The sequence below is a fragment of the Mustela putorius genome, unplaced genomic scaffold (assembly GCF_011764305.1).
Source record: "Mustela putorius furo isolate JIRA1106 unplaced genomic scaffold, ASM1176430v1.1 tig00003896_pilon_pilon_pilon, whole genome shotgun sequence".
Classification (NCBI taxonomy): Eukaryota; Metazoa; Chordata; class Mammalia; order Carnivora; family Mustelidae; genus Mustela; species Mustela putorius.
This window is the reverse complement of record NW_025422045.1, coordinates 3,621,565-3,635,124: the sequence shown is the minus strand read 5'-3', so window position 1 is coordinate 3,635,124 and position 13,560 is coordinate 3,621,565.

Below are 13,560 nucleotides of genomic sequence, written 5' to 3'. Positions count from 1 at the left end.
GATCTTGATAAAATCCCAATAGTTCATTTTTGCTCTTGCTTCCCTTGCCTTTGGCGATGTTCCTAGGAAGATGTTGCTGAGGCTGAGATCGAAGAGGTTGCTGCCTGTGTTCTCCTCAAGGATTTTGATGTATTCCTTACTCACATTGAGGTCCTTCAACCATTTTGAGTCTATTTCCATGTGTGGTGTAAGGAAATGGTCCAATTTCATTTTTCTGCATGTGGCTGTCCAATTATCCCAACACCATTTATTGAAGAGGCTGTCTTTTTTCCACTGGATATTCTTTCCTGCTTTGTCAAAGATTAGTTGACCATAGAGTTGAGGGTCTATTTCTGGGCTCTCTATTCTGGCCCATTGATCTATGTGTCTGTTTTTGTGCCAGTACCATGCTGTCTTGATGATGACAGCTTTGGAATAGAGCTTGAAGTCCGGAATTGTGATGCCACCAACTTTGGCTTTCTTCTTCAATATTCTTTTGGCTATTCGAGGCCTTTTCTGGTTCCATATAAATTTTAGGATTATTTGTTCCATTTCTTTGAAAAAAAAAATGGATGGTATTTTGATAGGAATTGCATTAAATGTGCAGATTGCTTTAGGTAGCATAGACATTTTCACAATATTTATTCTTCCAATCCAGGAGCATGGACATTTTTCCATTTCTTTGTGTCTTCCTCAATTTCTTTCATGAGTACTTTATAGTTTTCTGAGTATAGATTCTTTGCCTCTTTGGTTAGGTTTATTCCTAGGTATCTTATAGTTTTGGGTGCAATTGTAAATGGGATGGACTCCTTAATTTCTCTTTCTTCTGCCTTGTTGGTGTAGAGAAATGCAACTGATTTCTGTGCATTGATTTTATATCCTGACACTTAACTGAATTCCTGTACAAGTTCTAGCAGATTTGGAGTGGAGTCTTTTAGGTTTTCCACATTTAGTATCATATCATCTGCAAAGAGTGATAGTTTGACTTCTTCTTTGCTGATTTGGATGCCTTTAATTTCCTTTTGTTGTCTGATTGCTGAGGCTAGGACTTCTAGTACTATGTTGAATAGCAGTGGTGATAATGGACATCCCTGCCGTGTTCCTGACCTTAGCGGAAAAGCTTTCAGTTTTTCTCCATTGAGAATGATATTTGCGGTGGGGTTTTCATAGATGGCTTTGATGATATTGAGGTATGTGCCCTCTATCCCTACACTTCGAAGAGTTTTAATCAGGAAGGGATGCTGTACTTTGTCAAATGCTTTTCAGCATCTATTGAGAGTATCCTATGGTTCTTGTTCTTTCTTTTATTAATGTGTTGTATCACATTGATTGATTTGCAGATGTTGAACCATCCTTGCAGCCCTGGAATAAATCCCACTTGGTCGTGGTGAATCATCCTTCTAATGCACTGTTGAATCCTATTGGCTAGTATTTTGGTGAGAATTCTCCATCTGTGTTCATCAAGGATACTGGTCTGTAGTTCTCTTTTTTGATGGGATCCTTGTCTGGTTTTGGGATCAAGGTGATGCTGGCCTCATAAAACGAGTTTGGAAGTTTTCCTTCCATTTCTATTTTTTGGAACAGTTCCAGGAGAACAGGAATTAATTCTTCTTTAAATGTTTGGTAGAATTCCCCCGGGAAGCCATCTGGCCCTGGGCTTTTGTTTGTTTGAAGATTTTTGATGACTGTTTCAGTCTCCTTACTGGTTATGGGTCTGTTCAGGTTTTCTATTTCTTCCTGGTTCAGTTGTGGTAGTTTATAGGTCTCTAGGAATGCATCCATTTCTTCCAGATTGTCAAATTTGTTGGTGTAGAGTTGCTCATAGTATGTTCTTATAATTGTCTGTATTTCTTTGGTGTTAGTTGTGATCGCTCCTCTTTCATTCATGATTTTATTTATTTGGGTCCTTTCTCTTTTCTTTTTGATAAGTCTGGCCAGGGGTTTATCAATCTTATTAATCCTTTCAAAGAACCAGCTCCTAGTTTCGTTGATTTGTTCTGTTGTTTTTCTGGTTTCTATTTCATTGATTTCTGCTCTGATCTTTATTATCTCTCCTCTCCTGCTGGGTTTAGGCTTTCTTTCTTGTTCTTTCTCCAGCTCCTTTAGGTGTAGGGTTAGGTTGTGTACCTGAGACCTTTCTTGTTTCTTGAGAAAGGCTTGTACCTATATATATTTTCCTCTCAGGACCGCCTTTGTTGTGTCCCACAGATTTTGAACCTTTGTGTTTTCATTATCATTTGTTTCCATTAATTTTTTCAATTCTTCTGGTTGACCCATTCATTTTTTAGAAGGATGCTGTTTAGTCTCCATGTATTTGGATTCTTTCCAAATTTCCTCTTGTGATTGAGTTCTAGTTTCAGAGCATTGTGGTCTGAAAATATGCAGGGAATGATCCCAAACTTTTGATACCGGTTGAGACCTCATTTAGGACCGAGGATGTGATCTATTCTGGAGAATGTTCCATGTGCACTTGAGAAGAATGTGTATTCTGTTGCTTTGGGATGAAATGTTCTGAATATATTTGTGATGTCCATCTGGTCCAGTGTGTCATTTAAGGCCTTTACTTCCTTGTTGATCTTTTGCTTGGATGATCTGTCCATATCTGTTAAGGGAGTGTTAAAGTCCCTGCTATTATTGAATTATCCTTGATGTGTTTTTTTGATTTCGTTATTAATTGGTTTATATAGTTGGCTGCTCCCATGTTAGGGGCATAGATATTTAAAATTCTTAGATCTTCTTGTTGGACAGATCCTTTGAGTATGATATAGTGTCCTTCCTCATCTCTTATTATAGTCTTTGGCTTAAAATCTAATTGATCTGATATAAGGATTGCCACCCCAGCTTTCTTCTGATGTCCATTAGCATGGTAAATTGTTTTCCACCCCCTCACTTTAAATCTGGAGGTGCCTTTGGGTCTAAAATGAGTTTCTTGTAGGCAACATATAGATGGGTTTTGTTTTTTTATCCATTCTGATACCCTGTGTCTTTTGATTGGGGCATTTAGCCCATTAACATTCAGAGTAACTATTGAGAGATATGAATTTAGTGCCATTGTATTGCCTGTAAGGTGACTGTTACTGTATATTGTCTCTGTTCCTTTCTGATCTACCACTTTTAGGCTCTCTCTTTGCTTGGAGGACCCCTTTCAATATTTCCTGTGAGCTGGTTTGGTATTTGCAAATCCTTTCAGTGTTTGTTTGTCCTGGAAGCTTTTTATCTCTCCTTCTATTTTCAATGGTAGCCTAGCTGGATATAGTATTCTTGGCTGCATGTTTTTCTCGTTTAATGCTCTGAATATATCATGCCAGCTCTTTCTGGCCTGCCAGGTCTCTGTGGATAAGTCTGCTGCCAATCTAATATTTTTACCATTGTATGTTACAGACTTCTCTTCCTGGACTGCTTTCAGGATTTTCTCTTTGTCACTAAGACTTGTAAATTTTACTATTAGGTGATGGGGTGTGAACCTATTCTTGTTGATTTTGAGGGGGGTTCTCTGCACCTCCTGGATTTTGATGCATATTCCCTTTGCCATATTAGGGAAATTCTTTACAATAATTCTCTTCAAAATACCTTCTACTCCCCTCTCTCTTTATTCTTCATCTGGAATCCTAATTATTCTAATGTTGTTTCATCTTATGGCGTCACTTATTTCTCGAATTCTCCCCTCGTGGTCCAGTAGCTATTTGTCCCTCTTTTGCTCAGCTTCTTTATTCTCTGTCATTTGGTCTTCTATATCACCAATTCTTCCTTCTGCCTCATTTATCCTAGCAGTGAGAGCCTCCATTTTGATTGCACCTCAGTAATAGCTTTTTTTATTTCAACTTGGTTAGATTTTAGTTCTTTTATTTCTCCAGAAAGGGCTTTTATATCTCCCAAGATGGTTCTCTAATATCTTCCATGCCTTTTTCGAGCCCAGCTAGAACCTTAAGAATCATCATTCTGAACTCTAGATCTGACATATTATCAATGTCTATATTGATTAGGTCCCTAGCTATGGTACTGCCTCTTGTTCTTTTTTTTTTTGTGTGGTGAATTTTTCTGCCTTGTCATTTTGTCCAGATAAGAGTATATGAAGGAGCAAGTAAAATACTAAAAGGGTGGCAAAGACCCAGGAAAATATGCTTTAACCAAATCAGAAGAGATCCCAAATTGTGGGGGGGGAGAAAGGGGATAAAAAGAGGTTCAGGAAAAAGAAAGAAAGAAAGAAAACGAATAAAGAAAAAATATAAAAAATTAAAAATATATATATATATTAGATAAACTATTTTAAAAATGTTAAAATAGGGACACCTGGGTGGCTCAGTTGGTTAAGCGGCTGCCTTCGGCTCAGGTCATGATCCCAGCGTCCTGGGATCGAGTCCCACATCGGCCTCCTTGCTTGGCGGGGAGCCTGCTTCTCCCTCTGCCTCTGCCTGCCACACTGTCTGCCTGTGCTTGCTCTCACTTCTCTCTCTATGACAAATAAATAAAATAAAATATTTTAAAAAAATGTTAAAATAGAAAAAGGTAAAAGTTAAAAAAATTAGCAGAAGAAGAGAAAAAAAATTGAAAAAGAAAAAAAATTAAATTAACTGCAAGACTAAAGACTAAAGAATCATTGGGAGAAAGCCATGAGTTCCGTGCTTTGCTTTCTCCTTCTCTGGAATTCTGCTGCTCTCCTTGGTAGGTGAACTTGGTCTTGGCTGGATTTCTTGTTGATCTTCTGGGGGACGGGCCTGGTGTAGTGATTCTCAAGTGTCTTTGCCCCACGCGGAATTGCACCGCCCTTACCAGGGGCCAGGCTGAGTAATCAGCGTGGGTTTGCTTTCAGGAGCTTTTGTTCCCTGAGCGCTTTCTGAGGAGTTCTGGAGGACGGGAATGAAAATGACGGCCTCATAGGCTCCGGCCCAGAGCTGAGAGCCCAGGGCCCCACTCCTCAGTGAGCCCTCAGAGAATAGTGCCCAATTACTCCCATCTCCCTGGCCTCCGGTCGCATTCTGAGCTCACCGAGCCTGCCACCAGTTCAAGGTAGCCCCGAGCTGTGAGCTTACTGTTGGCTCTGTCTCTGTAGCCGGCTTCCCCATTCTAATACCTGCGAGCTCTGCAACACTCAGACACCCCCGATCCTTCTGTGACCCCGTGGGACCTGAGGCCACGCTGACCCCACGTGGGCTTCACCCAGGTTTAGCCTCTGGAGCGATGTCCCTCAGAGGAACAGACTTTTAAAAGTCCCGATTTTGTGCTCTGTTGCTCTGCCCCTTGCCGGGGCCTGGCCCCTCCCCCCACAGTCTATCTTCCCGTCGCTTTGGATTCACTTCTCCACCAGTCCTACCTTTCAGAAAGTGGTTGATTTTCTGTTTCCAGAATTGCTGTTCTTCTTCTCTTTGATCTCCCATTGGATTAGTAGATGTTTGCAATCTTTAGATAAGCTATCTAGCTGATCTCCTGCTACCTGAAGTAGTCTCAGCCTGCTACTTCTCCTCCATCTTGACCCCTCCTCTCAAATAAATAACATCTTAAAAAAATTAAGATATGGGTATCCTCTGTTTTCCTCATACTACATACCTACTTTACTTTATGACAGACCTATGTGTGTGTTAAATCCAAAGAAGATTTTTACTTTTACAAAAAAGACTGCTACTATACTATTGTAGATCTTTCAAAAAAGCAAAATGGCTTAACAGAAACTTTCAGAAAGCAGGGGATACTCTTCCCTTTACACCATGTGGCTTATGAGAGTTTTTCCTGGGGACACTCTACTTTCACACAGTCGGGGGAAACATGTACTCTCGTGGGTTCTAGTCAACTTCCCATTCATGCGGCCATACTTATTGTCATTAGTGCAATCTTGAAAAGATAAAGGGCATCCAACACCAAGCTGATCTAATTATACTTATGGGAAATTTTTTTTAAATTAAGGCACTTATTCACTTGTTGGTTCTGTGAAAGAGCCAAAACCAGGAGAGGTTAGAAGGTAGTACTTGCAAAGGGAGATAGAAGTGCCACTGGGAGGACTGAGGGCAGGTAGAAAGCAGAAACACACAGTGACAAGCAAATAGCATTAATTGTAGGACAATTGTGTAGCAGGAAAAACCTGCTACACAATCAAGTGAGTGGCAGAATAAGAAAGCCTGGCCTTTTTGGGGTTAAAGCAGGTGGGATCCTAATGCCAAAGGAAAGACATATATACAAACATAACACTCCTCTGGAAGGTGTTGAGTGAGGCCCGAAAAGCTCAGATTAATTGGCATCCCATTCTCCACACCCATGCACAAAAACATTTTCTTCTGTTCTCTGCAATGGAAGCGAATGGGGAACAGGATGATATCCAGGATTTATGCACAAAGTCAATTTCCAGGGACTGTCCAGGGCACATTCAAACTGATCACCGACTTCTACAAAAATATTCCTCTCCCTCACCATGTGATTTTAATTAGCTACCTGGCTTCTCCAGGCCTCAGTTTCCTCCCTGTGTTGAAACTCTGAACCCTAAGCCTTAGCCCTAAACCCACAAACCCTGAATCTGAAAGACCAGCTCTTTCAATTCAGAAATTCTCTGATCCTGATGCCTGGCTTCTCTGTCCTGGGAGCAGCATGTCTCAGCCATGGTTTAAGAACCCTTAACTGGCAGCAGAGCTCACCAAGGAAGGAAGGAAAGAGGAAACAACTACAAGTGAGGGGCCAGCTGGGAAGATTCTGGAAATGGAAGCCCATGTGGAAATGAGGAGGCCCCAGCCAGGTCAGTGACAATGGGGATAAGAAGAGTGAATAGAGGAAGAATTGAAAAGCACTGCAGGGATAGATCTGAGGAGACTTAAAAACCAAACCTGAAAGCTTGGAGACTTCTGACCCAAAGTTCACTGTGGTGACCCCAGGTCACACCAGCCCAGAAGGGAAAAGTCAGTCATGCTGAAGTAGAATTTTCACAAAATGTCAAAACTGACTCTTCACACATATACACCGAACATGCACCAAAATCTTATTCGACTCACTCACTAACGAGAGAGGGGAAGGAAAAAGGTCCGTGTGGCTCAAAGAACATCCCGAGAAGCTGGCTATGTGTAGACATTTATAAGGAAATGTTAGAACAAAATTTCTAGTTTAGATACAGAACCGGTCAATGCCCCTGAGAGGATAGAAGATCCTAATAGTGAGGATCTGCCTTCTACTGAGCAAAAATGAGTGGCCTCTCTACACAACAAGACCTGGAAATTACCAGGTAAGTTCACAGAGTCTGAGGCCTTAACTAATAGGAAATAGGAAAACCAAATACATTCTCATTCTTCTAAATTAGTGGTTTTCAACCAGGATAGAGTTTGTCTTCCAGGGGACACTTGGTATTATATGGAGGCATGTTTGGTCATAACTCAGCACGCTGGTAGCCAGGGGTGGGGAGGCCCCAGGCGGGGTGGGGGCGGGGGTGATTGGCACCTCATGAGTGAAGGTCAGGGGTACTGGTAAACACCCTACAGTGCACAGGACAGGCCCCACAACAACAAATTATCCTGCCCCAAGGATCAACAGTGTCAAGTGTGAGAGGCCTTGCCCTAGATGTTTACCCCTGAAGGGCTAGTTAAAGAATGCATCATCATTGTGAGAATATGCTGCCCAACTTTTTTTCTTATTTATAAGTTTTATTTTATATTTTTTAAGATTTTATTTATTTATTTATCTGACAGACAGATCACGAGTAGGCAGAGAGGCAGACAGAGAGAGTGGGGGAAGTAGGCTCCCTGCCGAGCTTAGAGCTGGATGCGGGGCTCTATCCCAGGACCCTGAGATCATGACCTGAGCCAAAGGCAGAGGCTTAACCCCCTGCGCCATACAGGTGCCCTGATAAGTTTTAAATACTTTTTATTAACAGTAACAATCAGCCATCTGCCTTCAAAGGAAAGTAGGGTTTTGGGGTTTGGTTTTGTTTTAGATATTATTCTTTTTTACAGAAAGAGAGATAGCATGAGCGAGCAAGCAGGGGCCAGGAGGGGCAAAGGGAGAGAATCCCCAAGCAGACTCCCCACTGAGCACGGGGGCCCTGGTGGGGCTCCATCCCACAACCCCGAGATCATGACCCCTGTCAAAACCAACTGAGTCACCCAGACATCCTGAAAGTAGACTTCTTTTTACAAACATTTCACCCAAGTTTTTTTTAAGGTTTTCCCTTAACCAGAAGGACAAAAGAAAAAGTCACTTATACAGAATGTCCCTCCCTATTCATTGGGCATTTGGTCTTATTAAGCTTGTATAGCAGGTGCTGTTCAAAGACGGGATTTTTTTAGGGAGCATGAAAGTACCTGTAGATTTCTTTAAAACAAGAATATTTAACTGAAAAGAAAGCAAGAAACCAAAAACATGCTCTGATGTAAGTGGATGAAGCTGTGACAAAGGTACATGTCACAGGATGGACAGAACAGGAAGAAGACAGTTATGCCAATGCCACTCCAGCAGACCCAATACAAACACATCACCTTTCCTCCCATTCCTGCTCCAGCATGAGAGTTCCAAACCTCTGCCAACACCACTGTCCCCTCAAGCACCAAGACCAGACCTTTCAATTACATCTCGGGGTCTTCCTCTTTCCTTCCCATCTGCAGGAATTCACTCACTCAATAAAGCATGTATGGAGCAATTATTGGTAGGCACTGAGCACAGAAAGAGGAGTAGGCAAATTCATCCTTCAGCAGGTTGCCAAGACCTCCTTGATTAGCTCTCCATCCTTACCTCTCACTCTTCTTCTTGTTTTCTCCTTACTTCAGGCTCTGAAGCCACAGACTTCTATTCTTCTGCCCCCAGTAGTTTCTCCTGCCTTCAGATCATCACCCTGAAGCATAGTTCTGCCCACACAGATGCCTGCTAAAACCAAATCTGCAGGAACTTCCCTCTGCATGTGCTCTGAGTATAAAACGCAATCACCTACACTCCGCAATCAGGCTTCTTCACACTTAACTCCCAGGCTTCCTCGCTCAGATATACTGCCTCATAAAGCACCATTCATGGCTCCCAGGAGAGATGGCAGCTTATTTTTGACAACTCCTTCATCTGTAGGTATCCTAAGGCACCAACCAATATCTCTGTCATGCTAGATAAATGTTTACTGGCTCCAAAATAAACATTCCTAGTGTGAAAACAAATTATGATCATCTACAGCATGTCTTCGTGAGACAGTTTTAGTAGGTTTTTCATTTTAAAAATAAATTTTGCTACTTCTAAACATTTAAAGGTATAGTTTTAAAAAATGTAAATTTAAAGTAATAAGTTCTTTGGGTGGGGGGGGGGGATACACAATCTATTGTCTATGACTGTGACTTGTATTTTAACCTGACAATGTGGCTGGAACAGAATGGATAAAATGGAACAAAATGGAAAACAATATATACTTTAAATTACTACATATTTTCATGCAGTTGTGAGGCAAATCATTTGGTTACATTGGTAAGCAAATTCAATTAGTATCTGATAACTCCTATGAATAATTATATATAATTTAGGCAACCTAGAAGGAATGAATAAATTCCAAGAAACATAAAACCTACTAAGACTGAATTATGAAGAAATAGAAAATCTGAACAGACCAATTACTAGTAAGGAAATTGAATCAGTACTCAAAAGCTTCCCAACAAACAAAGGTCCAGGACCAAATGGCTTCCCTGATAAGTTCTACCAAACATTTAAAGAAGAATACTTACTCTCCTCACAGTATTCCAAAGTTAGAAGAGGAGGGAAAACTTCCAAACTCATTTATGAGCCCAGCATTACCCTGACATCAAAACCAGGCAAGGACACTACAAGAAAAGAAAATTACAGGCCAATATCCCTGATGAACATAAATGCAAAAACCCTCAACAAAATATCAGCAAACCAAATTCAATACTTTAAGAGGATCATATATCATGATCAAGCGGGATTTACTTCACAGATTCAAAAATGGTTCAACATCCACAAATCAATCACTGTGGCACACCAAATTTAAAAACTGGAAGATAAATATATGATCATCTTGATACAGAAAAAAATTCCTGATAATATTCAACAATGTTTTCTGATAAAAACTCTCAACAAAGTAGATTTAAAGGGAACATACTTGGGGCGCCTGGGTGGCTCAGTGGGTTAAAGCCTCTGCCTTCGGCTCAGGTCATGATCCCAAGGTCCTGGGATTGAGCCCCACATCGGGCTCTCTGCTCAGCGGGGGGCCTGCTTTCTCCTCTCTCTCTGCCTGCCTCTCTGCCTACTTGTGATTTCTGTCTGTCAAATAAATAAATAAAATCTTTAAAAAAAAAATAAAAAAATAAAGGGAACATACTTGAACATAATAAAGGCCATATATGACAAACCCATAGTTAACATTTTACTCCACAGTGAAAAGCTGAAACTTTTCCTCTCTGAGATCAGGAATAATACAAGGATTCACACTCTTGCCACTTTTATTCAACATAGTATAGAAGGCCTTGGCCACAGAAATTAGGCAAGAAAACAAAAAAGGCATCCAAATTGGTAGGGAGCCAAACTCTGTAGAAGACAAGATACTATATACAGAAAATCCTAAAGTTTCCACCAAAAAAGCATTAAAACTAATAAATGAATTCAGTAAATTTCAAGACTTATATATAGAAATATGTTGCATTTCCACATATTAATAACAAAGTAGCAGAAAGATAAATTTTTTTTAAAAAACCCCATTTATACTTCCATCAAAAAGGAATAAATTTAATGAAGGTTAAAGAATTGTACTCTAAAAATTACAAGACTCTGATGACAGAAACTGAAAACAACACAAATAAATGGAAAGATATATTATATAAGCTCACAGATTGAAATAATTGAGAGTGGGGAGCCTGGGTGGCTCAGAGGATTAAGCCTCTGCCTTCAGCTCAGGTCATGGTCTCAAGGTCCTGGGATCGAGCCCCATGTCAGGTTCTCTGCATGGCAGGGAGCCTGTTTCTTCCTCTTTCTCTGTCTGCCTTTCTGCCTACTTGTGATCTCTCTCTCTTTGTGTCAAATAAATAAATAAGATCTTTAAAAAAATTGAGATTGTTAAAATGTACATACTATCCAAAGCAACCTACATATTTAATGTAATCCCTATCAAAATACCAGTAACATTTTTAACAGAAAAAATAATCCTGAAATCTGTATGTAACCATGATAGTTTGATGGAACCCATATAGCCAAAGTAATCTTGAGAAAGAACAAAGCTGGAAGGATTATAATCCCAGATTACAAGCAATGCTACAAAGCTTAACTAATCAAAACAGTATAATATCAGTACAAAAATAGACACAGAGTTCAATGGAACAGAAGAGAGAGCCCAGAAATAAACTCACACATATACGGTCAATTAATCTATGACAAAGGAGGCAAGAATATACAGCCTCTTAAAAAAAAAAATGACACTGGGAATACTGGAGAGCTATATGCAAAAGAATGAACTGGACGAATTTCTCATGCTATACACAAAAATAAACAGAAGATGGATTAAAGACTTAAATGTGAGACCTGAAATCATGTAACTCTTAGAAAGAAACCATAGGCAGTAATCCCTTGGACATCAGTCTCACAACATTTTTCTAGCTATGTCTTTCTTGTCAGGCAAGGAAAATAAAAGCAAAAGAAAGGAATTGGGACTACACCAAACTAAAAAGCTTTTGCACAGTGAAAGAAACCAGCAACAAAATGAAAAGGCAACCTACTGAATAGGAGATTTTTGCCAATGATATATCTGATAAGGGGTTCATATCCAAAATATATAAGGAAGTCATACAAGTCCACACCAAAAAACAGCCTGATTTTAAAAATGTACAGGGGCACCTGGGTGGTTCAGTGCGTTGGGTGTCCAATTCTTGATTTTGACTCAGGTGATGATCTCAGGGTTGTGGGATCAAGCCCCTCAATGGACTCCAGACTCAGCACAGAGTCTGCTTGAGATTCTCTCTCTCCCTCCCCCTACTTGCATAAAAATAAATAAAATCTTTTATAAAAAATGGACAGAGGACCTGAATAGACATTTTCCTTTTTTTTTTTTTTTTTTAAGATTTCTCTTAGAGCATGAGAGAGAGAGAAAGTGGGCAGAGGAAGAGAGTCTTCAAGCAGACTCCCTTTAAGCACAGAGTCCAACACAGGGCTCAAGCTCATGATCTGTGAGATCGTGATCTGAGAGCCAAAACCAAGAGTCAGATACTTAACAGACTAAGCCATCCAGGTGCCTCCTGAATAGACATTTTTTTTTTCCTATAGAAGACTTATAGATGGCCAACAGACACAAGAAAAAAAGATGCTCAACATCACTAACCATCACGGAAATGTTAATCAAAACCACAATGAGGTGTCACTTCACACATACCTGGTTAGAATGACTAGTATCAAAGAGTTAAGAAATAACGAGTGCCAACAAGGATGTGGTGAAGAGGAAATTTTCATGCACTCTTGATGGGACTGGTAGAGCCAATCTGGAAAACAGTATGGAGATTTGTCAAAAAAAAAAAAAACCAAAATAGAAATGTCATATGATCCAATAATTCCACTGCTGGATATTTACCCAAGAAAACACAAACATTAATTCAAAAAGATATATGTAACCCTATTTTATTGTAGCATTAATTACAATAGCCAAGATATGGAAGCTACCTAAATGTCCATCAGTAGATAAATGAGGAAGATGTGGTATCAATACACACAATGGAATGTTTCTCAGACATAAAAAGAATGAGCTCTTGTCATTTGGGGCAACGTGGATGGACTAGAGGATATTATACTGAGTGAAATTAGTCAGACAGAAGAAGGCAAATACCATATAATTTCACTTATAGACACAGACACACAGACACACAGACACACACACACACACACAAAACAGTCACAGAGAACAAAGTGGTGGTTTCCAGAAAGGAGGAAGTTATGGGGATGGACAAAATAAGTAAACAGGATTAAGAGGTACAAAGTTCTAGTTATAAAATGTCAGTCACAGGGATGTAAAGTACAGCATGGGGAATACAATTAATACAGTAATAACTTTGTATATGGACAGGTAGTAATTACACTTCTCATAGTGAACACCATGTAATGTGCAGAATCACCTAATCACTATGTCATACACCTGAAATTAATTAACATTGGGTGTCACATACACTTCAATTTTAAAAAGAAGAAAAAACATGTTATATATCTATAAGACCATTCGGCCATAAAAAAGAAGGAAATATTGCCAGTTGTAAAAACATGAATGGAACCTGAGGCCATTATGTCAAGTGAAATAAACCAGAGAAAGACAAATACCGTATGATCTCCCTTATTAGTGGAATTCAAACAAAACAACCGACCTCAGGGATTCCAAGAATAGACTGGAGGTTGCCAGTGGCAAGATGTATGGGGTGGGAGAAACAGGTGAAGGTGGTCAACAGGTACAAACTTCCAGCTGCAAGTCCTGGGGATATAATGGAGAGCATGGGAAACTGTCGTTCATAACACTGTATTGTGTATTTGAAAGCTGCCAACAGAGGAGTTCTTAAAAGTTCTTACCACAGAGTGGAAAAGATTTGTAATTCTGTGAGGGGACAGAAGTGTACTAGGCTTATCATTGTGATAATTTCACAATATATACAAATCCCAATC